This window comes from Rattus norvegicus, chromosome X, assembly GCF_036323735.1.
Source record: "Rattus norvegicus strain BN/NHsdMcwi chromosome X, GRCr8, whole genome shotgun sequence".
In the NCBI taxonomy this organism is placed as follows: Eukaryota; Metazoa; Chordata; class Mammalia; order Rodentia; family Muridae; genus Rattus; species Rattus norvegicus.
Window position 1 is genome coordinate 67,982,044 of NC_086039.1, and position 27,039 is coordinate 68,009,082.

At 41.8% G+C, this 27,039-nt stretch overlaps 1 protein-coding gene and 1 long non-coding RNA gene across 3 annotated transcripts in view; both read right to left on the reverse strand.

Moving 5' to 3' along the window:
- Window positions 1-27,039, reverse strand: part of Ophn1 (oligophrenin 1) — a 378,262-nt gene that overhangs the window by 342,088 nt on the left and 9,135 nt on the right. The gene's annotated exons all lie outside the window — the stretch shown is intronic.
- LOC134484064 (uncharacterized) overlaps window positions 1-27,039 on the reverse strand; it is a 59,123-nt gene that overhangs the window by 25,287 nt on the left and 6,797 nt on the right. The window contains exon 2 of the long non-coding RNA XR_010061397.1: window positions 1-26,856. This exon is cut by the window's left edge and continues 25,287 nt beyond it. This is a non-coding gene — a long non-coding RNA (uncharacterized LOC134484064). The remainder of the gene's footprint in view (window positions 26,857-27,039) is intronic.

Sequence of the window (27,039 nt, forward strand, 5' to 3'; positions counted from 1 at the left end):
TTTTTCAGGGCACAAATATTGATGACACAATCCAAAACCATTGCTAACCAAAGCCAATGTTAACCCCTTCCTGAAATTGAGAGATTCAGTGAATAAACCAATTCCTTTAAGGATGTGTTTCGAAAGCCAGTCATTTTATGGCCAAAAAGGCAAGCCTCTGTGGCCAGCCCCACCTTGGCAGCAGTCTCCCAGAATATAGCGTGAAGTTCCAGAAATTTAAAAATCCTGAATCTGCACTAGTGATTGTTGCCAGTGGCCTCACTGGGCTGGTATCCAAACTCTATGGTCTATTATTTCAAAAGAAGGCCAAACCCAAAATTGCACAATCCTCCTTATTGTTTATCAGTGTTTTATTTCTAATAATCTTTTGCTACCAGTAAATTCTCATACATGCCGGAGGAACTAATATCCATATTGACTCTGACAAAGCCATTATATTCCCTACCACCCACCTGCTGACTTCTTCCAGCTAAAGTTTCTACAACTGTTACTGACTTTCATGAATCTCCCTAACCCTTGTTTGAATCCACTAGTATGAGGCGGGTAAATATAATCGAGCATACTATATACACATAAGAAAATGTCGCCATCAAGCACATTGCTTTATGTACTTAAGGTATGCTAATAAATAAGTAAAGATATTTCATAAACTCAGTAAGAAAGAAGAGAAAAGCCCTTGGTTCTTTCTAGCACATCAAAGAAACCGACGGTGCTGGAAGTGTGGCACGGCGAGCTTCCCAGATGTGAACAAATTCACGTACCATGGATCTTGAAGAATAAGCAAAGTTTCCTGACTTGGAAAATACATGAAGGGGCTGGGGATATGGCAGAGTGCTTAACTACAGTGAACAACAGCCTAAATTGGATCCTCAGCGCCACATAAACCAGATATAATAGGCCAGGCCTTTACAATCCCAGCACCTGGAGGTGGTAGCAGGAAAATCAAGAGCTTGAGTTCATCCACAGCCACAGAGCAAGTTTGAGGCCAGCCGAGGCTACAGAGTAGGTGCAAACCTGTCCAGGGCTATGTAGTGAAACACTGTCTCAAAGGAGAAAACAAATACTTTGGAATTAGGGATTAGATGGGTAGCTCATTGATAAAATGCTTACCTGCCATCACCAAGGCCCTACACAAAAAATTAATAATGGTAAATTTTAACATTTAATATTCTTACAGACAATGTGGATATGAGATGATGAATCGTCACTGTCAACGCACTAGATTTAGAATTACCTAGGAGACCAATATCTGGATATGTCTGGGAAGGTGTTTCCAGAGAGGTTTAACTGAAGTGTAACTGCCCATCCTGAATGTGGATGATACTATTTTCTGGACTTTATTTAAAAAGAGAAAGTGACATGAACCCCAGCAGTCATCTCTATCCCCTGCCTATGGATGCAATGTGCCCAGCTTCCTGCTGCTCCTAAGGCCACAGCCAAGAACTGCTCTTGCCAATACGCCTTCTCCACCATGATGGATTTTACCCTCAAACAGTGAGCCAAAATAAACTCTTCGTGGGTTGTTTTCTCGAGTGTTCTGTGACGGCAACAAGAAAGCTAACTAATATGAGGGGGTCAAGTGCATTTTCAGTAGAGAGGTAAAGAGACTTCTCCATCAGAATACATCTGCTGTTTGACCAGGTTTACCTTTAGGAAAATGAGCTAAGCAGCAAAGGCCTAAGAACCAGGCACACTGTTATAAAATGTATTCTGTCATAGGCAGGAAGATTGTTAGCCCTGCTGGGGGAACAAAGAAAAACAAAGAGTGCAATGAAGTTCTAAAGGAACAAGAGAGGGGCCACGTGATTTAGAAAGCTGCTACAAATTCATTTGGGAGAACTTTAAAACCCCATAGATTCCTGGCCCCACCCTAGAACTAATGAATCTAAATGTCTCAGGATGGAAGTCATTAATTCACTGTTTTCAAGTGATTTACTCCGAAAACAACACAAGTTCACAGGAACAATTCAAAGGCTGTGTTGAAATAGTCCCTCCCCACTTTGCTGCAGCAACAACTGCCACCACCCATTACCACCTTGCCTCCAGTCTCATTGCTCCAAAGGGGCCATCATTTCCAAATTCTACAGGTAATGAGAATTGTCTAGGAACGCAATAGAGGGAAAGAAGTGAGAAGGTGAGTGGAGAAGAGATGGCTCGGTGGTTACCACTGGCTGTTCTTGCAGAGGACCTGTGTTAGATTCCCACATGGTAGCTCACAACCATCTGAGTCCAATTTTAGAGGATCGGATGCCCTCTTACGACCTCTGAGGGTACAAGACGTGTACCTGGTGCACAGACATAAATGCAGGCAAAACACCTATTCAGATAAAATAATCATTGAAATAAAACACATGGGTGACATAATTTTCAATAGTGAACACTTGGAAGTTTTGGCTCTCAAGGTTAAGAATAACACCAGAACGTCTGCTCCCTTTTGACTATTCCACATATAGTTATAGACAGAGCAATAAAAGAACTTGAAAATCATCTCTGTATATAAGTAATGATGTTTTTATCAAAAAAGACCTCTAAAGATCCTCTACTAGAAAACAGCACAGCTAATAAATTCAGCAAAACTGCAAGACACAAAATCTACATGTAAAAATCAGTTGCAATTCTCTATATCAATGACAAGCAATCTAAAAAGATAAATGTTAGCTAGAGCCACAACCACTTTGGAAATCTTCCCTGTTTTGTTCGAAGCATGATAATTCCCAAACTATAGCAATCTGAGTCCCAGAACTAGAGTAACTTATTTTTTCAGAGCTGAAGTAGCTACTTACAGTTAAGAATGTCCAGGACTCCTGCTGAGGAGTCTGTCAGGTAGGGCCCTATCAGCTACATGGCTGCTCACAACCATATGTAACTCCATTAAGGGGATTTGAATCTGTCTTTCGGGCTTCAGAGGCTCCAGTCAAGCACGAAGCACACAGACATGCAAACATTCATACACATAAAATAAAAAGTAAACTAATCATGACGTAACTTGGTTTTCTTTCCATATCCTTGCCCTTCCAATGCTCCCAGCTATTTCAAAGACAGCCTGATTCCAAACGCACACAATAGACTACTCATCAATCGCATGGCATAGTACTACCCTGCTTTCTCTGACACATGTAAGGGACCTCTCTCTTCCACATGGGCACCATGCTGCTCTCTACCTGTCTGTGGCATTAGGGACTCTTCTAATAAATCTCTTACCCAAGAGAACAATCAGCCTCAGTGTCCACATTGAATTCCAAACCTGAAACATTTTAGTAATAAAGAAAATAATTTCGCTTAATACAGACTTAAAAACAAGCAAATTTAAAATAGGACGTAAAAATTTGTTTAAGAAAAAAAGCACAAAACATTGCTTTGAGTAATTAAGGATATGGTGCACTTTAAAAAACTAAAGATTAGAAATACTGTTGGAGGACAACACCCAGCACAATCCTGATTCAATACAAGCTCTAAGTGCTTTTCTCAGAAATAGGAAAAGTTCTAAACTTCACATGTAATCTCAAAAGACACACTAACTAAACAAAACAACCTTGGAAAAGAAGAACAAAATTGGAGGAATCACACTTCTGGTTTCAAAACTTACTAAAAGGCCATGTTAATCAGAACAATGTGGTGCTGGCATAATGACAGACACATAAACAAATGAAACAAACCATAGAATATGGTTAATTAATTCTCAAAAAATAGCCCAAGATCATTCTATGGGGAAAAGGCAATCTTCCCAAAACATGGTACTGGAAAAACTGGCCATCCGTGTGCCAAGGAATGAAAATGAAGCCTTACCATATGCAAAAATAATAATAACAACTCAGATGGTTCAAAGGTGCTGGCACTACAGCTCATGGGTAGAGCATTTGCCTAGCATGTGTGAAACTCTGCATTTGATCCTCAGCACTGCTGAAAGAAAGATGATCAAAGACATAAGAGCTAAAACTGTAATGGGCTTGGAGGGGAGATGGCGATGGCGGTGGTGTCACACGTGCCCAGCAGATTGTTGTAGTGGAGCTATTTGACTTCGTATGTGACATGACCAGCAGCCAGCATGAAGCAGAATGACTGTGGTGACCTATAAAATACACTGTCTCAGAGTCATGACAATGAAACAAGCAGAGAATACAGTGAAAGATAGGTCCCTGGTAAAAGAATTACCATTTTTGCCTAGAAGGAGAACATGCTGAGGGACCAGACTCTCACCTGAGAGTCACCACTCCCTGCTGGCCCCAGCTGCAGTGGTTCTGGAGAGAATATAAAGGTGGATAGAATAAATTCCTTGGAGTTACTCAGGTTCTTGTAAACAACCTTACACATACTCCTAGGAATAATAAATTCATTGGTACGCCAAGCTGGACTTGGGTGAAATCTTTCTTTGATCTGTTGATGCTCTCTTGGCCTGGAGCGAACAACTACATCTCTATAAATCTTCATGAAAAGCATCAAACAGCACAGGAAAGACTAAAGCAAGGTAAAAACACAGGAAAGTTTGGGGGGAAAGTAGCCACTCACTTAAGAGCCTCGTTGAAGCCCAGCACCAGCTGAGAAGCAAGAATTCCAACAGAAGGAGGTCAGGGAATGAAGGTGAATTAGTCGAGCAATTCTCTAGCATGTAAGAAGCCATGGGTTTGATCATCAGCACTGTAAAACTGGGTAAGCTGATGTCAAGGATCCAGATTTAGTGGAGTGGAGGTCCCTAAAACCTAAGGGAACCCCTTAGGCTGGTGGCGACTGTGCTGGGCTCAATCTTCTACTGCACCACCCCTGATGAAGCATTCTACCACTGACTTACACTCTTACAAACACTCATTATCCCTGCTAATGATAGATTATGTCCAATTATGCTTTCTCCAGTCCAAGTGAGGTCATCAACTCTGATTATTTTCCAAAATGTCTCTCAATGTTTCCACAGTGGCCAAAATTAGTCACTATCATACCATTGCTATAATTTAATACTATAAAAAATCGATTTCAGAGCTATGAGTGAATCTCAGTGACAGAGTTCTTGTCTAGCCTCCACCAGGCCTTGGACTTGGTCCCCGAAAGTACACACATATGTGAACAAATACATTTAATCGAAAGTACGTATAAATTAAATGATAGGGTATCTGAGAACTGCTTCGAATTAATCCAAACCCAAGGGGAAGGCACTAGGTAATAGCTATCAACAAAGCAAGCCAGCCATAAAGTAGCTCATTGTTGGCATTGTATATGGGCACACACAGGTTAATTTTCATCTTCTCTCCAACTTTTAGCATATTCAAAATTTTCAAGTATAACTGCAAAGGCAGCGGGACTTATCGTGGAAAACCACAAAACTGGGGCAACTGTTTTCCTGAAGAAGGCCATGGCGTGAGGAGTAGTGGAGTAGTCCTGGGGGTTGGTCACTGAGCACTTCATCTACAGGTTCATCACACGAACTAAAGGGGGAAAATAGTAGGGAACTACTATTTTTTCAGATAAAAATGTAAGCAGGGTTGGAAAAGCAGCAGGAGACAAGTGGGTAAGAGAAAAAGTGCAGTAATTGCAAAAGACACACTACTGAAGGGAAACCTCACAGATGTGGCCTTCTACTGTGTGAGAGGTCAGGGCAAAAGACAGGAAGGAAGTTGGGAGGGACAGAAGACGGGAAGACAAATGAACAGGCTGTCTTTGAAGTTTCATGTCTGGCTAGCAATACCAGAAACCAAAATAAGGAAGTCAGTGGGATGTGAGGAAAATGCTTAGCTGGGTTTTTACTCAAAGCGAAGCAAAGGAAATGACTAAATGCCAGAGTGAGTGTAATAATTAAAACCCAAGTGTAAACAAATCCTGTCACATATCTTCTGTGGAAAGGCTTTGTGGTCTGTTCTCATTCGACAGCCCAGGAAGACTCACAGGTGGGACTGCGTATCGCACAGCACATGCTAATCAAAGCAACAAACAAGAAATAAGTCTGGCACAATGTTCAGAGGTATGCTGACGCCAAGTTTCAAATGATTCCATTCATTTTCATAATAAAAGGGGTCGAGACAGATTCCACACATGATCAGGAGGACTTTTAAAACTGATAATTGAACACCCATGCTATATACACTTCCTCTGTGATAAAGCAACAAAAGCAGCTAATCATAAATTACAGAATATCCTAGTAAAGAACTACAATTGTACAGGAGCATCAGGAGCAACTTGCCTGCAAAGAAAGGCAGTGTCCCAGAGGACTGAAATTTTCCAAAGCCTCCACAAATGGAAGACAGTGAGGTGAGAAGACAATGGAAAAACTAAAAGCTAAAGACGCAGGGCCAGGTGCCAAGCATGGCTGTGCGCTCTGGAGAAAAGAAACCTAGTTCCAAAGGGTTCATGTCCGCACACTTCAGCAGACGTCTCTATTTTGGAATCTATGCTCTGCAGGTCTGCTTTTGAAAGTCTTCAGACCACAAGCCTCAGAATCCAGATACAGAACCCAAGAAGCGCACAGAATCATCCTTAAAGAAAGAAGAGAGGCACATTGAAAAGTCAAATGAAACACCCTCGAATAGAGCTCCAGATAGACCACCTCACTGATACGGTGCTGCTCATCAAGCCTGCAGGAGGCCCTGAATTCCATCCCCAGTATTGAGAGCAAATAAATTGCCCTGCCATGCATAGTGGCAAGGCAGGAGGCAGAGACAGGAGGATTTCTATAAAATTCAAGATAGTATGGGAGATATATATATATAGAGATAGATAGATAGATAGATAGATAGATAGATAGATAGATAGATAGATACTGCTAATAAAATAAAATCAAGGAGACAAAACTCCCAGTAAGAAACATTCTTAGGGACTGAACCCCCAGTGAACTAGACTGGTGGGGGGAGGGCGGCAATGGGGGGAGGGTCGGGAGGGGAACACCCATAAGGAAGGGGAGGGGGGAGGGGGATGTTTGCCCGGATACCGGGAAAGGGAATAACACTCGAAATGTATATAAGAAATACTCAAGTTAATAAAAATAAATAAATAAATAAATAACTTAATCTCTTTAAAAAAAAAAGAAAAAAGAAACATTCTTAGGGAACTGCAGTGCTTATTAGAGTTGAATGTGAGCCTTTATAAAATTACTACTCTTTCCTCCAGATCAGCAATGTTTTGCACATGTGAGCATGTTTTCTTTTCAAAGGTATTGATGTTGAAATGATAACCCATTTCCAATGTGCAGAAATCCAGGCAGGGTCCAAGAAGCACCTAATTTAGTAACCGAATCAAGAGAAACTATGCCTTTCAACTTAAAACAAATAAATAAACTGAACTCAGTACCCCGAATGTGACCAGGAGCTCCATTAGTTTAGGACCAGCTCGGGCTTACATTAGTAAGACCTTATTGCAGATCTAAATAAATAAATACTTTTTTAATAAAGATGTCTCTGTCACCGATGTACTGCTGTGGACACTCGCAGAACAGTACCAACTGACTGTTTCTTGTATGCCTGGTGTGTGATCCTGAGCTCAGCAAAACAAGTCAAAGGAGCAATGATTAATCCCAACAGAGGCAGCATTCTGAAGTCTAAGGCTCTGGGTACTGATGTAACACACTTGGTGGGCCAGGAAGGTCCTGAGCAAATGGGACAGTACCACCAAGGTTCATGGAAAATGCCTATGTTCCCCAGAACCTCACTTTTCAGTAGTTTCAATGAGCTGAGCATCGCAACACGAGGCAGCACCCAGTTGGCACCATTTTGTGAGTTCCCACAGCAGTTTGTCTAGAGTAAAGAACACTGTCATCATTAAGCTTTTGTACAGATAAAGAAGCCAAATGACTTACTTATCATGTAAGTAACAAATCATCGACTTTAAAAAAAAAAATTGTCCTGAGGTGTCAAAATTGTGCAGCGATTATGGAAAATAGTATCGTGTTTACTTAAAAATTTTAAATACAACTATTAGGTAATCCACTTCAGGTTATATAGGCAATGGAATTTGAACCTAAACTTCAGAGATGTATTTGCATATCAATGTTCATTGTAGCATGAATCCAGTCGCAAACACTAAAAGGTAGAAACAACCCAGATGGCCCACTGATGAACAAGCCAATAAGCAAAAGATATATGCAGCCTTTAAATTGAGTGAGATTTTCACATGCACTAAAACATGAATGAACTTTGATGGCTTTATGCTAAGCAGCATAAGCCAGTAACAAAAGGGCAACTATTGTATTCTACTCAGGTAAAGTAAATTAAAGGGCAAAACCAGTATCAATGGAAAGTAGAAAGAAGCTTTCAAAGGCTTGGGGGAAAGAAGAATTAGCGTTAGGAGGGAAAACATTTCAGTACTGCAAAATGCAAATGGTGTGGGGCCTAAGTAAGTTTACATAACACTGCTGAACTGTACACTTAAAAACAGTCAAGGTACGAAATTTACAGTGGCTTTGCCATCATTAAAAACATATGGGTGGGGCTAGAGAGACAGCTCAGTGGTGATGAGTGTGTGCTGCTCTTGTAGAGGACCTGAGTTAAATTTGAAGCACGTGCACAGAGTGGCTCACAATTCCCTATGACTCCACTTCTAGAGAATGAACTTTTCTGGCCTCCACAAGCATCAGCACTCACACATGCACAAATGCGCATGCACACACATTCACACACACACACACACACACACACACACACACACACACACACAGAATCTTAGTCAGGGTTGCTGTTCCTATAATAAAACACCATGATCAAAAGCAAGTTGGGTGGGGAGGGCAGGGTTTGTTTGGCTTATGCTTCCACTTCACTGTTCATCACTAAAGGAAGTCAGGACAGGAATTAGAGCAGGGCAGGAACCTGGAGGCAGGAGCTGAGGCCGAGGCCATGGAGGGATACTACTTACTGGTTTGCTCATTGTGGCTTGGTAAGCCTGCTTACTTATAGAATCCTGAACCACCCATAATGATCTGAGTCCTCCCCCATCAGTCAGAAATTAGGAAAATTCCCTATAGGCTTGCCTACAGTCTGATCATATGGAGGCATTTTCTCAATTGGGGCTCCTTCTTCTCTGATGACTTTAGCTTGTGTCTAGTTGATATTAAGACTAGCCAGACACACCTACACACACAATTAAAAATAAAATAAAAGGAATTCATGCAGGGAACATTATCATAGAGCAGATACACACTATTTACCCTGAAATGACAAAATGCTACATAAATATAAGAACTTGTTTACCCATCATGTAGCCCATTATCCCATGTGAAATGTTTTTTCTCCTGTGCTGGCCATCAATGTCCCTTGAACTAGTCACCTAATATTTTCCCTTGTATTAATTGATATGGTAAAATGGGGATAAGAGGTGATGATGTCTATATGCTCTAGCTGCTTCCAGAACTGTTCCAAAATACAAGGATAAATGATGGTACCCATATGGAAGACCGGAGAAAACAAAAGCTTTAGAGCAGCGGTTTTCAACCTGTGGGCCGTGACCCCTTTGGGGGTTGCATATCAGATATTTACATTACAATTCATAACAGTTGCAAAATTAGTTATAAAGGAGCAACGAAAATAATTTTATGGTTAGGGGTTGTTTGATATTCATGCCTCTCAAATGGCAGGAAAGGCTTTCCCTGCTGTGGGTCCCCTTTGTAAACTCTGTCTACTTTGTAAACTTTATATACTTTGTAAACGCTGTAGGCGCTCAAGGCAGGAAAGTGGCCAGGTGCCCGCCGAAGGACCTCCAGCAGCCCCACCCCCAGACCTCAGCAGCCCCTCCCCTAGACCTCCCTAACTGTCATAACTGTCACAAATGTCATTTCCAACACCTCAACAGGACCCTCCCCAGATTATGCTAATTTTAGGTGAAAAGTCGGGGAAAAAAGCCATCAATTCCTGAATAGGAAAACCCACCAATCCCTGAACTTTCCACAGAAACCCACCAATCCCTGAACAGGAAAACCTACCAATCCCTGAGCTCCCACAAGCTCAGGACTTGACATTCAGCCAATCTTCACCCTGGAAATCTCCACCCTAGAAAGCTCCACCCCCAAGAACTCCTATATAAGCACTGCATTTTGACCAATTCCCTGCTTCTCTCCGCTCCCTCCTGGGAGCCTTCATTTCCCTGAACTCAGATCTCTTTTATGAGATTTTGCTGGTTGGTGCGACTCACCAGAAGAAGACAAAAAGCAATGAAGAGAAGGGAAGAAGAGAGGAATGGGGCTAAGGCTGCACCACCCCTCCTGAGGAGGCTTCCTCTGAGAACTATGTGGTTCCTGGGCTCCCATGTCTTGGGATGCCTTTCCATTGGGACAAAGTTCCACCTCAGAGCTGTGTAGTTCCTAGGCTTCTGAGCCCAGGACACCTTCCCATCTGAGCAGAAAGGCTAACAGGTCAACACAACATGAACTGTATTAAAGGGATGCAGCGTTAGAATGGTTGAGAACTGCTGCTTTAGAACCAAAAGATCTATTGTAGATTTAAATCCATTGCCTTTTACCTACATCAATATATTGCTCATTGATCCTGTCATAAGCCTCAGTATTTCCATCTATAAATGGGAGCAAAAATACTTTGTCTCACTGTATATATGATGAAACAAAATACAGGAAAGACCTGTAGAATTTATAGATTTCTAAGGCTGGTGATGCGGTTCTCTGGTACAGTGCTTTCCTAGAATGTACTAGGCCCTGGGTTCAATCCCCAGCACCGAAAATAAGATACACATGCATATAGTCATAAAAATGTCTTGCTTGGTGACATAACAGAAAAGGTCAGAAACAGGTATTAATCTCCAAATGACATTACAAATTTGGCAAACAGTACCTTGTCTATGACATCTTACCTGTAAATTACACATAAAATATAAAACTATCTAATGGCAAAACAGTAACAATCCTTTGGAATTATACTAATGAAAAATGCCCTTTTGCTCTGGATTATCAGATAATTTATGTTAATTTCCAGTTTAAATAAATGTTATGCCTTTAAACACTGAAAATGTTAGACTTCAACTGTTCAAGTATTAAGTAGATAACATATTTAAGATTTTTCTGGGGCTGGAGAGATGGCTCAGCAGTTAAGAGCACTGACTGCTCTTCCAGACGTCTTGGGTACAATTCCCAGCAACCACATGGTAGCTCACAACTGTCTATAATGAGATATGGCTCCCTCTTCTGGCATGCAAGTATACACACAGATGGAGCATTCCTACATAAAATATATCTTTAAAAAATGTCCTGCGTGCCTTCTTAGATTGTTGAAGATGATCCAGTCCCATTACTCCATCAAATGTCTCAGGCTATCATATATAAGTGTGCAATGTTCAGGAACACAGTACTCTTGACCCCTACATAAAATGGCTCCAACGTCCCATGCTTTGCGGATCTTAAATCAGCTTTTATCCCCAGAGATGTACAGGTTCCTTTCCTATTTCAGATTATCTCGATTGTCACTTCCTTATCCAAATTTTGTTTTGCTAACAACACACATGTATCGGTCTGCCTTACATTGCTTAGTTGAGCTGCACATGATCTGGGTACTCTCCCTACTAAGTCATAGCCTCATCCTAGATGATCTCCATGAGTGTAATACAGTATCCCCTGAGAACATCTGATTATCTGCAAACCAGGAAAAGAGATATAGACTGATTCTAAACAGTAGAGGTGCAGCAAAATGACAACCATCATTAGGTAGAGTATTATAAAGTTTATAGATGTGACAATAATATCCTGGAATGCTCAGGAAAATGTCCAGAATGTCCTGAGACAACAGAAGGTATTTCAGGAAGACAAAAAAATGTCCAGATGGGGCAGGAGAGGTGGCTCAGGAGTTAAGAGCACTGGCTGCTCTTCCAGAGGACCTGGGTTCAATTCTTGGCACCCACATAACAGCTCACAACCGCTTGTAACTTCAGTCACACCTTGGTCACTGCATCCAGCCACTAGAAAGGGTTGCTGCAGTAATTCTAAGCCAAACAAGTAACAAAGGGAAAGACAAGTGAAACAGTCTTCAGTCACGGTGAAGTTCTTCCTCTCTAGCTTGTTGAGGTCTAATGCATAGAAGATTCTACGTGAATCTCCTCTGGGTGTTTTAAATGACATCTTTAACAACTGGGGCATAGTAAAAGGTTCAAAACGTAGCCAGCTTTCTAGAGACAGTGTCCATCTATTCTTTGAGAGTTCTCTGAACATCGCACTAAGTGTTTACTAGCTCAGTAAAAGAAAAGGCAATTGCAAGATTACCAATATGACACCCTTGGAGGGAATACATACATACATACATACATACATACATACATACATTCAAAGACTCCGTGCTAGGGAAGGTTTCATCCTCGCTACACCCACAGCACACACTAACACGAATATGCTCTTTCTTCTAATCTACCCGGCCTGTTTGGAAAACCCACCCTACATCTGTCTATCCTTCTCTGCCCACACCCAGGCACTTTGGTCCAACCTCAGGTCTGCTGCAGTAGGCAAATTTTTTATGTGACTTCTGTCCTTTCTTTGCTACATGCCATTCCTAGTTCACTTTTAAGCCAATCTCACTATTTTAGAGGAAGCAGACCATCAGCTGATAAGGGGGAAGGAAGTCCCTCTTATGAAGTGACAGGAACAAAAGCCTAGAAAAAGGAAGGATGGTGGGTAAGAAGCAAAGCAGAAAACCCTATCCTGTTATCATCATGGCCACTGTCTCTGTGAATCCTTTCAAAAAGTCACTGTTTAGGGGTCTCAGTTCATAGCCTAGAAAAAGATTCACTACTGCATTCAAATCAAATAAAGAATGCTGTGGACCAGGAACTGTGTTAGGAATTTTGTCAACAAGGTTGTCCCCTTCCTCAGTACTAGCACATTACAAATGGTGGGAGGGGGGCGTGCTTCAGGGAAAAGGGCATATCACTATCTTGTGTGAGAATGTGGCTGCTCAGATGTGGTACCCTAGGAAGGCTCTCTCATCAGTTCCTACTTTACTGTACCTCAAGTACCCATAAGGCCCTATGGCAGGATGACATTTACATGCATGTTCCTTTGCTTGTCACTTCCTGAAAGGTACTCTGGAATTTTCAAAGAAAGATGTAAATATAACTCCAGCCAAGTTACCGTTATTACCCATTTAAGTTTATCACATAAATACTACCATAAATATATGGGTAAGTACTTAAATAGTTTAAGAATTTTTAACTCTGAAGATACAGTTTAACACTTGCCTAGCATGTGCACAGCCCTGGATTCAGTCCCCAGCACTGGAGACATGCATGGTGTGGGGGGGTGGATATTTTCAACTACATTAGTTTATCCATATATTCAGTGACCGAAATTGGCACTGAAATCTCCCTATAGTTGAGAAAACTGAGACTTTAAGAAAGTGATAGAGAATAGGAAGGTATTCTAGTGGATAAAGTGCTTACCATGCAAACATGTAAACCCAACTTTGCATGCCCAGTACCCATGTAAAGCCTAGGCATAGTGGCACACGTCTTTGTTCACAGTGCTGGGGGAGGGGGAGAGCAGCTAGCCTACCCAAATATATGAGGCTGCATCCTCGTCCTCAGCCAGGTCCAGGCACACCCGGCATGTATTAGCCTCTGTCTCAAGACAGCAAAACAAGAGTTAACTCCAAGCCAATCTCCAGGGTCAAAGAAAGACATTGTCTCAAAACAAACAAACAAACAACAACAACAACAACAAAACCAAGGTGAGAAACAACTGAGGGAGACTCTTGCCATCCACAAACCTACACACACACACACACACACACACACACACACACACACACACGACAAGCCTAAAGCCCAGGTCTACCAGCCTTCAAAGGAAATCTTAATTTCTGCAAGGCCATGCCATTATGTTAACCTATGCCACTCCTTGCCGATAAGCTTAATTTCCTTAGATAGCAAATAGGCCAAAATTGAAGATTAGAAGGTCAAGTTCAGCCAATCCTATTTCTTCAACTATTTCCATCCTGAATGTCCTATAAATTCGTGAGATTACAAAAGTAGAAGGCTTACATAAAGCCTTGAGGTTAGAGATTCCCAAATAGTTTCTGGTGCTCTCCAAATACAGAAAAAATTCACAAGGCAACAATCTAATCGTGTGTCTTCTCCAACTCTCAAGCAGGAGAAAGGCTTGAGCTCTCTGAACCTCTTCTAAACATCAGTTTTCCATTCTCTCTGGCCTGCTCACAAAGGAGAACCTGTGATTATTCTCTCTAGCTAGACTTTAGAGTCCAGATCACTCCATCTTGGTAAAGTAACCATAAATCACAAGCTGCCACACACTTCAAGTAAAAAAAAATAATCCTCATCAGATCACCCCAAAATAACACCATTAAAATAAAGGACTATATAGAAACTGAAAGGTTATCCACACCATTCCTTTTCTTTAGGCTTCAGTGAAATATTATCTGGCCAGTTGCAAACAGCTTGCCTGGGCAGTGTGCCCTGTGGTGACTTCTGTGGTTCTTGTCCCATCTCCTTCACTGCTTAGTATATTACATCATTGTTGTCTCTAAAGGGAGCTGCTGTTTGGCCCCTTTAAGAAACCAGAAATTCCCAAACTTATCAAAGAGAGAAATGAGCCCCTGTTACCTTACGACAAAGAGAGAACGTAACATTGAAACCTTGCCTAGCTGAGAGCAGAGCTGCAGATGCTTCTTAATTGAACAGTTCATCTCAGAGCTCAGAGTTCCAAAGCAATAATAGATACACACAAAAGCACCTCCATAAATGGTCCCAAAGGCCCAAAGACAGAACATAATAAGAGGCAAGAGGACTGAAAATTTGAGATGAGCCTGAACATTACGGAACCATGTCCAAACTGAAAGGGAGGAGGAAGATGAAGAAGAAAATGATGATGATGAGAAAGAAAGAAAAAGGGAAGGAAAGAAAGAAGGAAGGAAGGAAGCTGAAAGAAGGGAAGAAGGAAGGAAGGAAGGAAGCTGAAGGAAGGGAAGAAGGAAGGAAGGAAGGAAACAAGCAAGCAAGCAGCTTGATACTAGAAAACCATTAAACCATTGTGATTTTGAGTGGGCATTTGGGAAAGCCAAACACCTGAGTTAGAACTGAGAACTGACACTCTGTTATGCCCCACGGTGGGAACTAAGAAAACATTGCTTAGGGGCAACACTTTGCCAGGGCAAGTCACCTCGAAGTGCCATCTGGATAGCAAGCATTCATGCAGGATGAGGAAGTAGGCTATTTCCAGAAGCACTTCCTTGCACACCTCACTACACTAGCCCAGCCAACACCAGACACTGTCAAGGAATGAGACACCCTGCCAGAGCCAACCATGGCAAATCAACATTGCTCTGTTTATTCCAGCCTTCTGAGTGCTACTGTTTCCCCGATTCAATGAACGAATTCTGCCATCTGCCACACCAACCATTGAATATATCAAGTCAAAGGGGTGGGCATTAAAAATTCTGTCCTAAAACAATAGATATTTATAAAAAATGAGTGTTGGGTAAGATTTGGCCACATGTCATATAGTATGCTGACCCCTGCTTTAGTACAAAGCGAGACAAAAGACCTCCAGAAAAGAAAATGACTCTTTACCCCCTCTCCTTTATTTCTAAGACTTTCAACAAAGAGCAAACAAATGCAAAACTACAGAGTTTCCCCCCACCAATTACCCTCAAAGAGAAACTTTACAGAACATCTCAAAGCTAACTACAGTGCCGCATTCAATTTCTCATCAACAAGAAAACCAGAACCTTTACAGGCTCAGTGGGCAGAACAGGGCTACATTTCTCCTTTTTTGCCAAGAAGATGAGAGAATTTTTTTTATTAAACAATTTTTTCTAGTTTTTTTTTATTGTTTAGGGACACAGTCTCACTACATAGCACTGGTTGAACTGGAACTTACTATGTAGCCCAGACTGTCCTCCAACTTGCAGCAATCCTCTGGCCTCTCTGGTGCTAGAACTATAGGCACCAAACCGGGCTTTGGAGTACCAGGATATTAAGAAAATTGCATGCAATGGTTCAAGCATAAAAGAGGAAGTGTCATCATTTGTGAGAAAATTAAAGGAACTGGAGGACAGTATACTGCATGAAATAAGTCATGCACAGAAAGATGAACACAGCAGGTTGTGGTTTATCTGTGAAAGCTAAGAAGTTTACCTCAAACTGAAGGGGGCAGAATACTAAGTTCTAGAGATTGAAAGGGGATGAGGGGAAGGAAAATGGAGGGAAATCAAATGATGGGCATCAAAATATAGACAAGGGTGACTAAAGTTCACAATGTTATTACATGTTATAAAGAACTCCAAGGGGGTTGGGGATTTAGCTCAGCAGTAGAGCACTTGCCTAGCAAGCGCAAGGCCCTGGATTCGGTCCCCACCTCCGAAAAAAAGAAAAAAGAAAAAAGAAAAAAAAGAAAAAAAAAAAAGAACTCCAAGAATCAGTGTCTCCAAATATCAAACACTGTAAGACAATGAAACTTACCAGTATTTGATCAGTGTGTATTGTATCTATGGAATGAGGTATCACACTGAAGCCCATGAATAGTTACTACATGTTAATTAAAAAGAAAAAAATGTTATGTTATTAACTCTTGCTTGGCTCATAAACTCAGATGCACGTCTTGAGTAACCTGAGTGACGCAACTGATCAGAAGTTTCCAGAATAGCCAGAGGCTACTGGAGGTCCACACATTACCAACAAGAGTTAACTCCTTAAACGTCTCACACACACACACACACACACACACACACACACACACACACACACACTTACTTCAAAATTCTCCCTGGAAAGAAGGCCAAGCAAGCAAGTGCTGCCTTGCCCATTGGGCAACTGAATGCTTTAATCAGTCAGATCTTGCTGGACTTGTTAGACCTGACCCAAAAGCAACAATTGCTTCAGTAATGATGCCAGGCATAGGCTAGCTAGCACAAAGCTGCCTATTGCACTGGAAATCCCTATAATGGACCACTGCTACAAAACCATGCCAATTATCCCCCTACTGCCAAGGAAGCAGGAACTGATTAAAGGCACATGGGTAAGAGGGAGCAAAGGAATAGCCCCAAAGCCCTCTATCCTTGCAGCTACTTATGACCTCTTTGAATGGAAGCTGCCTGTCCTGTGATCTAAAAGACTGGCTTGAAATCACTCTTTGAAGTGGAGTAGATAAATTGTTGGTTGGCTAAGAGAGCAAATGAAAAACCAAAGCACAGTAAGGCAAGGCACCTGAAAGGGCTTCCTAGAGTCTTGCAGCAAGGGGGAGCTGACAGCATAAGACCCTGATGGGACTGCTGGAAGTGCAGAAGCCAAGTAAGGAGACGGTATGAGGTATGACGGTATGATGGTATGACAAGTCTGGGCAGGAGAAGCAAAATACTGAGTGTGAAGGAAGGTCAGAGAGACCTGGGAGAATCAAGCAACTGTAATAAGAACTTGTATTATACAAGGCAGAGACAAAGATTTCACAGATTCTAACAAGACATGACAGCTGACTCCTAACACTGGGTGACCTAGCAGGAAAAAAAATTAAAGTCTTCCGAATTCAGATTAGAGTTTACAGCCCAGACTGCTGCCTTGAGTAACTCTGAACAAATGACTAAACTTCAATTTCATCAACAATAAAACGGGGCCTTTTTCGTGGTCTGGGTTACTTTACCTGTGCAACAACATAATGTCCTGCCTGATTAACTCATGGGGTTGTGAGATGGCAGGTGAAACTCCACTAAACTGAAAAATACTATAAAGAAAGTAAGCTTTGTGTGGTGCTGGTGAAAACACGCAGGGCCTCATGCAGGCTAGGCATGTGCTCCAACACCGAGCTACATTCCAACATCATGATGTTCTTATTTTTATTGTTATATGTGGCATCAGTACAGCCACAAGTCCATCTAAAGATATAACTGATTTCAACTAATATATGTTAGCCCCAAACACTTAACAGTTTGTACACTGTGGAAATGAAAAAAAAAAAAAAAAAAAAAACCAACCAACCCAATACTGACTAATGCAGCAATCCTAAAAGCACACTAAAGTTCGTAAAGCATTGGCTTCCCCATCAATGAAGTGCAGGTACTAACACTTCCTTCACAGATTAAGTAAAAGAATACATGTGAAATGAACTTAGTAGGAAGAAGTTTGCTTCCGTAGGTAAGAAGTAGGAAAGGATCTGGGAGGACTTGGGGGCAAAGAAAAGAATGTTAAAATACACTGTATGAAATTCTCAAGGAATAAATAAAACATCACTTAGAGAAAAAGACCTTGAATATTATAAAGTACTTTGCAAATGGTAGTTTACACTCTGATCTACATCAAAACTCACATGCAGGATCACACACACACACACACACACACACACACAGAGAGAGACAGACAGACAGACAGACAGACAGACAAACACACCCCCTTAGCTTGTTACCCAAAACAAACATTGTTATACTTAAAGTCTAACTGGACTACATTAGAATTATTTACTCCTCCTTTACAGATCGAGGGTGGTCAGAGAAGCTCTCTTGATCATCTACTGCACCAGGTTCTGCCATGCAAAAAATCAACAACAAAATTAAAACAAAAACAAACAAACAAAACTACAGCGTTAATCTTATCAGAATTAATAAACCTTCCCCTACTCCATTTCAGAAGATCTGTAAAATGTATGGTTGTATGCAGGCCCACACTGGGGGTGAATTCATGGCTAGAAGCACCGAAGAGACTCTCACAAGGTGAAAATAATTCTGAAAGTAAAAAGCAGCTCAGCAAACAGAGGTTGGTGAGGAACAGACACTTGCGCTGTGGACGGTGGTATACAGAGCATAGCAACGGGACAAATAGTAGGTTCAGTACTGAGTCTGTGCTTAACTGGCTCTAGGATATGTGTTGACCCTCCATTTCTTCACTTGAAATATGCAAGAGTTTAGTGAAATATCACAAAAGCCCTTTGCACTATATGAGTCTATTCTGGCAAGACACTGCCCATTGGTGAAAAACTAGGGAAGGGGGGCATGGGGATGCAGGCCTGTAATAGCAGAAGAATCATGAGTTGGTTACCCAGTAAGACACCGTCAGTAAAGGAGGGGAAGGAAAGGGAAGGGAAGGAAGGGAAAGAAAGGGAAGGGAGGGGAGGGACTCAGGTGCAATGGGCCCCTACATCCCAGCTATTAGGATGCTCCTCGGGTGAAAGGATTACTGGAGATCAGCCTGGACAGCTGAGGTCCTCATTTCGAAAGAATAAAAAGGAAAGAATGAAAGTGGTTAAACACCATCTGTTTTTCAGAAAGGAAAGGCAAACAAAATGCCAAGAAACCCCAGCTTTCTCTCCCCGTCCTTTCTACCAGGGAAACTGCAAGCCCGGCTGAGCTGCCTGTCACTTAGCACACCATTCCCCCTTCTTTCCCATCTAGTACCATTCACAATCATCCCTCCCTCCCGCAGAGCTGGGGAACTCAGGCATGCACTTCTGGAGACAGTCTCACCAGATCACCTGAATAGGAGGCGGCCATACTGGTGTTTCAAGGACAAGAGAAAATCAACATGTCAACTCTGCAGATTCGCCTTACCAACTCTCCTGTTTCTGATTTTTCTGCTCTAAAGAAAATTGTTAAGAGGCAACTGCAAAGCACTTTTTTTTTTTTTGGTTCTTTTTTTCGGAGCTGGGGACAGAACCCAGGGCCTTGCGCTTCCTAGGCAAGCGCTCTACCACTGAGCTAAATCCCCAACCCCTGCAAAGCCCTTCTACAGGACTGTTCATCACTGTCCTCTCCCATTTAACAAATCGGGGATGGGTGAATTCAGCATCAGTCTCCAACTGTCCATTACCACGTGCATAGTACATACATGTCCACTCACACAGAAAGGCATTTCCACAACAACCTGGCTCTGGAAAGAGATTGGGAAGCTGAAGTGTGGCCTTCCTGCTTCTGGGTAGCCCTTAATGAAAACCTTTCCCCAAAGAACTGCCTTTTGTGAAGTTCCTAATATGGTATCGTACTGTTGGCCCTACTGCTGGCCACTTGTGAGAAATTCCACGCTGCCCTAGGACAAAAATAATGTAGGGAGGGGAGAGAAATTTGTCACCCATGAGTAATGCCACACATTTCCCAGTGTATACTACCCGCCACTCAAAAAGCAGCTGTTTGCATTAAGTCGATAGTTGAGCAGAGAAGCTGGGACTCCCCTAGAACTGCCCAACCAGCTGCTCTAGACTCCTAGGGAAGGGACAAAAAAAGGCATGTAGCATGCCACTAGGATATATTACCATTCTTCTATAACAAGGAAAGAAAACACAGCAGATGCTAATTAGGGTGGAGTGAGACTGCTCAACAGGGTAAACACCTGATCTCAGTCATGATACAGGCAAAGAATAAAGGAGAACTTTCCACTAATACAGTATCACCCTTCCAACTGGTCATTTCAAATAAACACACTCCTGGCCCCAACAAAGGGCACCCAGACAGATTGAGGCAAAGTACCAGCTTCAAAGTCTGCAGAGTGTGCCTGGAATTGGAAACCAGAGAATCCCATGCTAATCCCAAATTGGGCTTCAGTTCCTGGTCACTGATGGAGAATTTTCTCTCTTAACTTCCTTTCCCTGGATATACAGTCAATGCTACAGATGTGAATCTTTCAAATCAAACATTCAAGTCTAATACAAGGGAGCGCTGAAGGCAGGTCTAAGTTCGATATAGAGAACCACTTCTGTTTTTCCAAACACAATGTCAGTGTATATTTTACACACAGCACAAAGATACTACTTATGTACCCTAAAATCCACCCAATGTATAACTAGGTGGGTTTTAGCATACTCACAGAGCTGTACAACCACCATCATACTGTAATTAAGAAACACTCACCACTCCAAACAAGATATTCCTCACCCACTGGCAATCACAATACATTTTAACCCTCCAACCCTGAGTCAATACTAACGTGCTAATACTCTAGTAGATCGGCTTTCTGTATATTTCATATGAAAGGAATCATAAGCAATATGTAGTCTTTCATAAATGGCTTTCCACTGTATACTTATCCACCTCTCAGTTGATGGACATTTAGGTTATCTTCCACGTTTGGTAATTATAGATGATAATTCGTGTGTGTGTGTGTGTGTGTGTGTGTGTGTGTGTGTGTGTGGTGTAGATACAGATAAATAGGTAATAGAATAAAATAGTTCATTTATGGGGCAGTTGCTTAACCATCTTTGAAGAACTGACAAAGACAGCAGCTAAACTTTCCAAGTAGCTAAAACATGCTAGATATCCAACAATACATGAGGGTTGCAAATTCTCCCATAATGTTTTGTCTTGTTATGATAGCCATCCTAGTGAATGAGGTGGGATATCTTATTGTGGATTTTACTTCCATTTCCCCCAAGGAATGATTTTAAGCCAAGCCCAAGGGTGCAAAAGTAACAGAGCAGTAGATTCTTTCCTTCCACTCTGTGGGTTCCAGAGATGCAATGCAGGTCGTCTTGACAACAAGCACCCTTTCCTACTGAGCCATGTCACTACTCTCAACTGCTCATACTGTTTGCCTTTGTTACCATTTGTTTCCATTTTTATTATTTGTCTGTTTGTTTGTTTATGTGTGTGTATGCCTGGGTGCAGAGGAATCTTAAAGGACTCTGTTCTCTCCTTTCCCAACATGGCTCCTGGAGATGGAAATCCAGTAGTTAAGCTTAATGTTAAGTTCCTTCACCTCTTGCCTGCCACGATTTTGTTTGTATTGCCATTGTTACTGTTATTGTTCTTTCGTTTTGTTTTAGATGATAGAATCTCAAATAACCGAGCAGCCTTGAATGAACTACGTGGCTGAGAATGACCCTGAGCTCTTGCCCTCCAGCGTCAACCTCCAGAGTCCAGGTGGGCACCGCCCTGCTTTGCTACTTCCATTGTTTCTAACTGGATTGGTTGTTGTTGCTGTTGTTGTTGTTGTTGTTGCCGCCATACAAATATTTTCCTTTTCCTAGCCCAGTGGTGGTGGCACGCCTTTACTCCCAGCACTTGGGAGGCAGAGGCAGACAGATCTCTGAGTCTGAGGCCAGCCTGATGTACAAAGTGAGTTCCAGGAATGATAGGGCTACACAGAGCAACCTTGTCTTAGAAAACGGAAAAATAAAGAGAAAGGCAGACAGACAGGCAGACACAGACAGGCAGAAAGAAAGAAAGGAGCAGTGTCTTTTTTTAAATAGAAAACAACTTTTCTTTTACAAATCTATTCTGATAATGTTGCCCCCCAACTCCTCCCAGATCCTTCGCCACCACCCCAAATCCACACCCATTCTTTCTATCATTAGAAAACAAAGTCATCTAAAAGGAATAAGAAAATAAAATACAAAAAAAAGAAACCAGAAAAGGACAAAACAAAACAAACTGGGGGGGAGGGGGAGAAGAGCCAAAGAAAAAGCATAAGAAACACAGGCAGATGGTAAGACACACACACACACGCACACATACACACACACACATACACACACATACACACACACACACACACACATACACACACACACATACACACACATACACACACACGCACACATACACACACACACATACACACACATACACACACACACACACACATACACACACACATACACACACATACACACACACACATACACACACACATACACACACATACACACACACACGCACACATACACACACACACATACACACACATACACACACACACACACACACACACACACACACGGTAAAAACAAAATCAGAATCCATAATATATATAAGCAAAAAATCTGTAAAGTAAAAGAATAAAAAGTAAGAATAAAACAGCACGTACAAAGCACTGTGACACAGTTACCACTGAATCTGTTTTGTGTTGGCCCTGTACTGTGGTCACTGGACCTGTCCTTAGCTATGGTTTGTATGCCCAGTGATACTCCAGCAGAGAAAACCAATTTTTCCTTCCAAACAGTTATTAATTGGAAATAGCTTCTGGTTTAAGGACAGGGGTGTGTGTCTATTTCTCCTCCTGGCACTGGGCTCCTATGTGGCTTAGCTTTGTGCATGCTGGAGTCTCTGAGTTCATACATGCATCAGATCTGTTGTCTAGAGCCATGTTTCCTTCATATCTTCCATCTCAAACTAGTCTTTAATCTAAGACCTTGGAATCTTCCCCTTCAGTAGATCTTTAATCTCTTTCAGTGATGTTTGCAGGGGTGGGAATGGAAATCAAACCCAGAGCCTTGTTCATGATAGGCTAGCCCTCTTACTGATTTACTTTATCCACAGCTCTCAATGATGTTTTGTAATTTTCAGAGTAAAGGGGCTATAATTTTTTTAAAAGATATTTGTAATTAAGCCAGCAAACACAGATACTTATATTATGATTCTTAACAGTAGCACAATGACAGTTATGAAGTAGCAATGAAAATAATGTTATGGTTGGGGGTCAGCACAACATGAGGAACTGTAGTAAATGGTTGCAGCATTAGGAAAGTTGAGAACCCCTGCTGTACAGAGACTCAGCCTATGATAAGATAGATAGTTTTAGCACTTCTCCCATCTGCATCCTTATTTACATTCCCTGCCCCACTGCCCTGTCTAATTAGAATAATGATACAGCATATCATACAGGTTGGAACTCCCAATTATTGCTTTCATGTTTTGGGTCAAGCACTGCCTTGCCCAGACTAACACAGAAGTCTCAGGTAGCTGGGGCGTTAACACCCTGTAAATAGTGCTGTTCTTAGCAAGGCAACTATGCTAGATGCAGCCTTAAGCAGCCCCAGGAATGAACCTTTTCTAGTGGACTGTCTTCAAAGGTAATTAAACATGGCAACGTTCTGGGCATGAGACTTTTTGAGGAGCCAAAATCCCCTTTTACCCTGTAAGATGCTGCAGGGCTACAACTGTCAGTAAGCTTTCGTTTTCAACATTACCAAATCTGAGGAGGAGCAATGGGGGCTGCAACACAGCTGTTAGAGAAATTCGGCAGCTTTTCTTCAACAAACCACCACACACTATTTTTGCCTTCAATAGATTTCTATGGTTCTGATTTTTTTTTTATTTGACCTTGTCTGTGCAAGGAGAGTGTCCTTGCTTTTAGGCAGGGTCTACGGTCCACCCGGGGGCAACTTTCTTTAGATAAGCTGGGATCTTACTATGTAGCCTAGGTTGGCCTCAAACTTAACAGTCCCCAAGTGCTGAGATGACAGGCATACACCCTGATGCCTCATCTCACCCAGATATAGTAGAGAAGAAAGCTTATCCTAGGGAGACCAATGCTTTCCTGTAATAGAACCCACTCCTAAGGAAGAAGAAATTGAAAGAAGTTCTGAAGTAGAGTCCTCTTTTAAAGGACAGACAAATTATCATCACTGCTTGCCTCTAGGGTGAAAAAATGGGGAAGTACAACACAGAAGGAGGAAAAGGAGGGCATGGTGGCACAGGCTATGGCAGCATAGATTTGCAATCTCAACACTTTAGAATCTGAAGCAAGAGAAACAGAAGTTGGAGGCCAAGGACTACAGAGATGTCTCTTTTATTAAAGTGCCAGTCGCATAGGCACTCACATAGAAAGCTAGGTGCGGCAGCATGCATCTGAAGGGTCAGAGACAGAAAGACCCCCTCAAAGTCATCAGCCAGGCAGCCTAGAAAAAAATTGGTGAGCATCAAGTCCAGTGGGAGAGCCTATCTCAAAAACTCAAGGTGGGGGCTAGTGAGACGGCTCAGTGAATGCTCACTAGCGGCCAGGAATGATGATCTGAGTTCTGCCATCAGGCCCCACATGGTGGGAAGAGAAAAACGGACTCCTGAAATTGTCATAGTCACATGGCACTGTGGCCTGCTCACGCTCACACACAGTCACACATACACACCAAATAAATTAAACTGTAATCATTTAAAAGAACAAGGTATATACACACACAAACAAGTGTATAACACATGTGCATGTGCACATACATACACATATACACACATACACACAGAAAAGCAAAAGAAAAAATATTTTAAAAGTTGACCGCCAGCCTGGTCTATATAGTCTGACTTTGTCTCAAAACACCAAAAGGGGAAAAAAAAGAATTAATGATGGCTTGCTCACTGCCAAGGCTGTTACCAAAGTGGTGAAACACAGGTCTGCTTGACGTGGGTACTCTTTCTCTTCATTTCTTCTTCTTGCCAATAGATAATACATTATCATAGTCAACTTCCTTTTCCTTCCACCACAAATCTGAACCTCAAAAGATACAACAGACTATATTTTACCTAGAAGCTCCTCATTGTTCCCCTTTCTCAAAACTCTAACAAAATAGATAGCCAGAAATTTAGTGGGTGCTCCAAGAGACCATAATCTATAGCAGCCTTATTGACCACTATAGCCCTAATCGCTAGGGCATTACTGGTACACAGTAGGTTACTAGTAAGTCTTTGTTGAATCAAATTGAATTGCTTCTACATTGCCCAAAGTCTAGGACTTGATGTAAGCCGTATAAACAAAGCTCTGGCTGTCTAGGGAAAAAAAATCAGCTTGAAGTTTCTGGGGGAGTCCCCTGGAAAACTGTGTATCTTTCCAGATCCTCGTGAGCTTTTAGGAAAATTCTGTGGTGCTGATTAGAGAAACAGATGTCAGATTAAACAAATGGTTTGGGCTATGTTGGAAAATAATTTTCCTTCACCATCCTGAAGCCCAATTGGAAATTTTTCCTTAATAGGCAAATCAAGGTAAAATCTTTAGTACCCTACGGCAGCATATTTCCCCAACCCTGATAACATCATCTCTCAGAAACTGTCCCACTTGCCATCATAGTTCCCACAATACCTCAGTCCAGCTGCTCTGCAATGTAGGCTTCTAAGGAACTCTTCAAAGGCTTCTAAGGAACACAGTAATATAGCTGCGTTGAATCCCACTGAGCACGGCTTCACATCCACTAAAAGCAGTCCCAAATCACACAGCAGTAACCTGACCAATTTACTCTGGGGGTCTAAAACATCTCTGTATGCTCAATGGCACTGAGTATAATGACAGGTGACTTTCTGACTAAGAACATATATTGTATCACCCTCCCCGTGTATCATAACCTCCATAGAGACTCCCTTATCATAGTTATTCTGGGCAGAATTCCCCTCACAAAAAAAAAAAAAATCCAACAAGTTCACAGTCAAACAAGCCAGTGCGATTCAAGTTGTCTCTCCATGAGAGATGCGTTAGTTTTTGTTTTTCAATGACCTACTCTCTTAGGGTCAAGATGAATTTGCTCGATTTTGACAGAATCACTAAATACCTAGCAATAGTAATCAGAAAACAGAATGTTAAACCCACAAGGAACCCTCCTGGTCACTGAGTAGACTCCTTAATTCTATAAATGAGAAAATTCATCTCAAAAGTCAAAGATTTATTTGCTCAAGATCACACAGATAGCTAGTAGCAGGGAAGCAATCCATAGACAGGCACAAAGCTGCTAAATCATAAACTGAAAAGGTACCAGAAGGTGACCTTGGTGTAAACATGTAAAATGTCTGTCTTTAAATGTACATGAAAAAACAAAACAGTTATAATTAACACTCTCTCTCTCTCTCTCTCTCTCTCTCTCTCTCTCTCTCTCTCTCTCTCTCTTTTTTTTTTCCAGAGCTGGGGACCAAACCCAGGCCCAGCAAGCGCTCTACCACTGAGCTAAATCCCCAACCCCCTATAATTAACTCTCAAAACAAAAGAAAAGCATAGACTGTGAGAAAAAAGTTTTCTTTTAAAATATTAAGGCTACAATATCAAAATTATACAAATTATACTACAATCATTCTACCAACTTCATGAACATATTTGGTACAGAATGTAACTGTGCTGGTCAGTGTTCACTGCCAACTTGAAGGAATCTAGAATCCCTGGGAGATGGACTTCTGGCATGCCTGTAGTGAGTTATCTTGATTCCATTAAGTGGTTCAGAAAGATTCATCTCAATTGTAGGCAGAAGCATCCGTGTGTGGGGGATCCAGGACTGTATAGCTGGAGAAAAGGAAATGAACAGCAGCAAGCATTCCTCAGTCTGTTTCTGACTATGAATGCAATGCGACCTGCTACTTCAAGTTCCTGATGCCTTGACTTGCCCACCAGGATGGATTGCACCATAGCTAGAAGGAACTCATTGTCTTTTAGGCTAATTTGGCCAACATATTTTATCACAGCAAC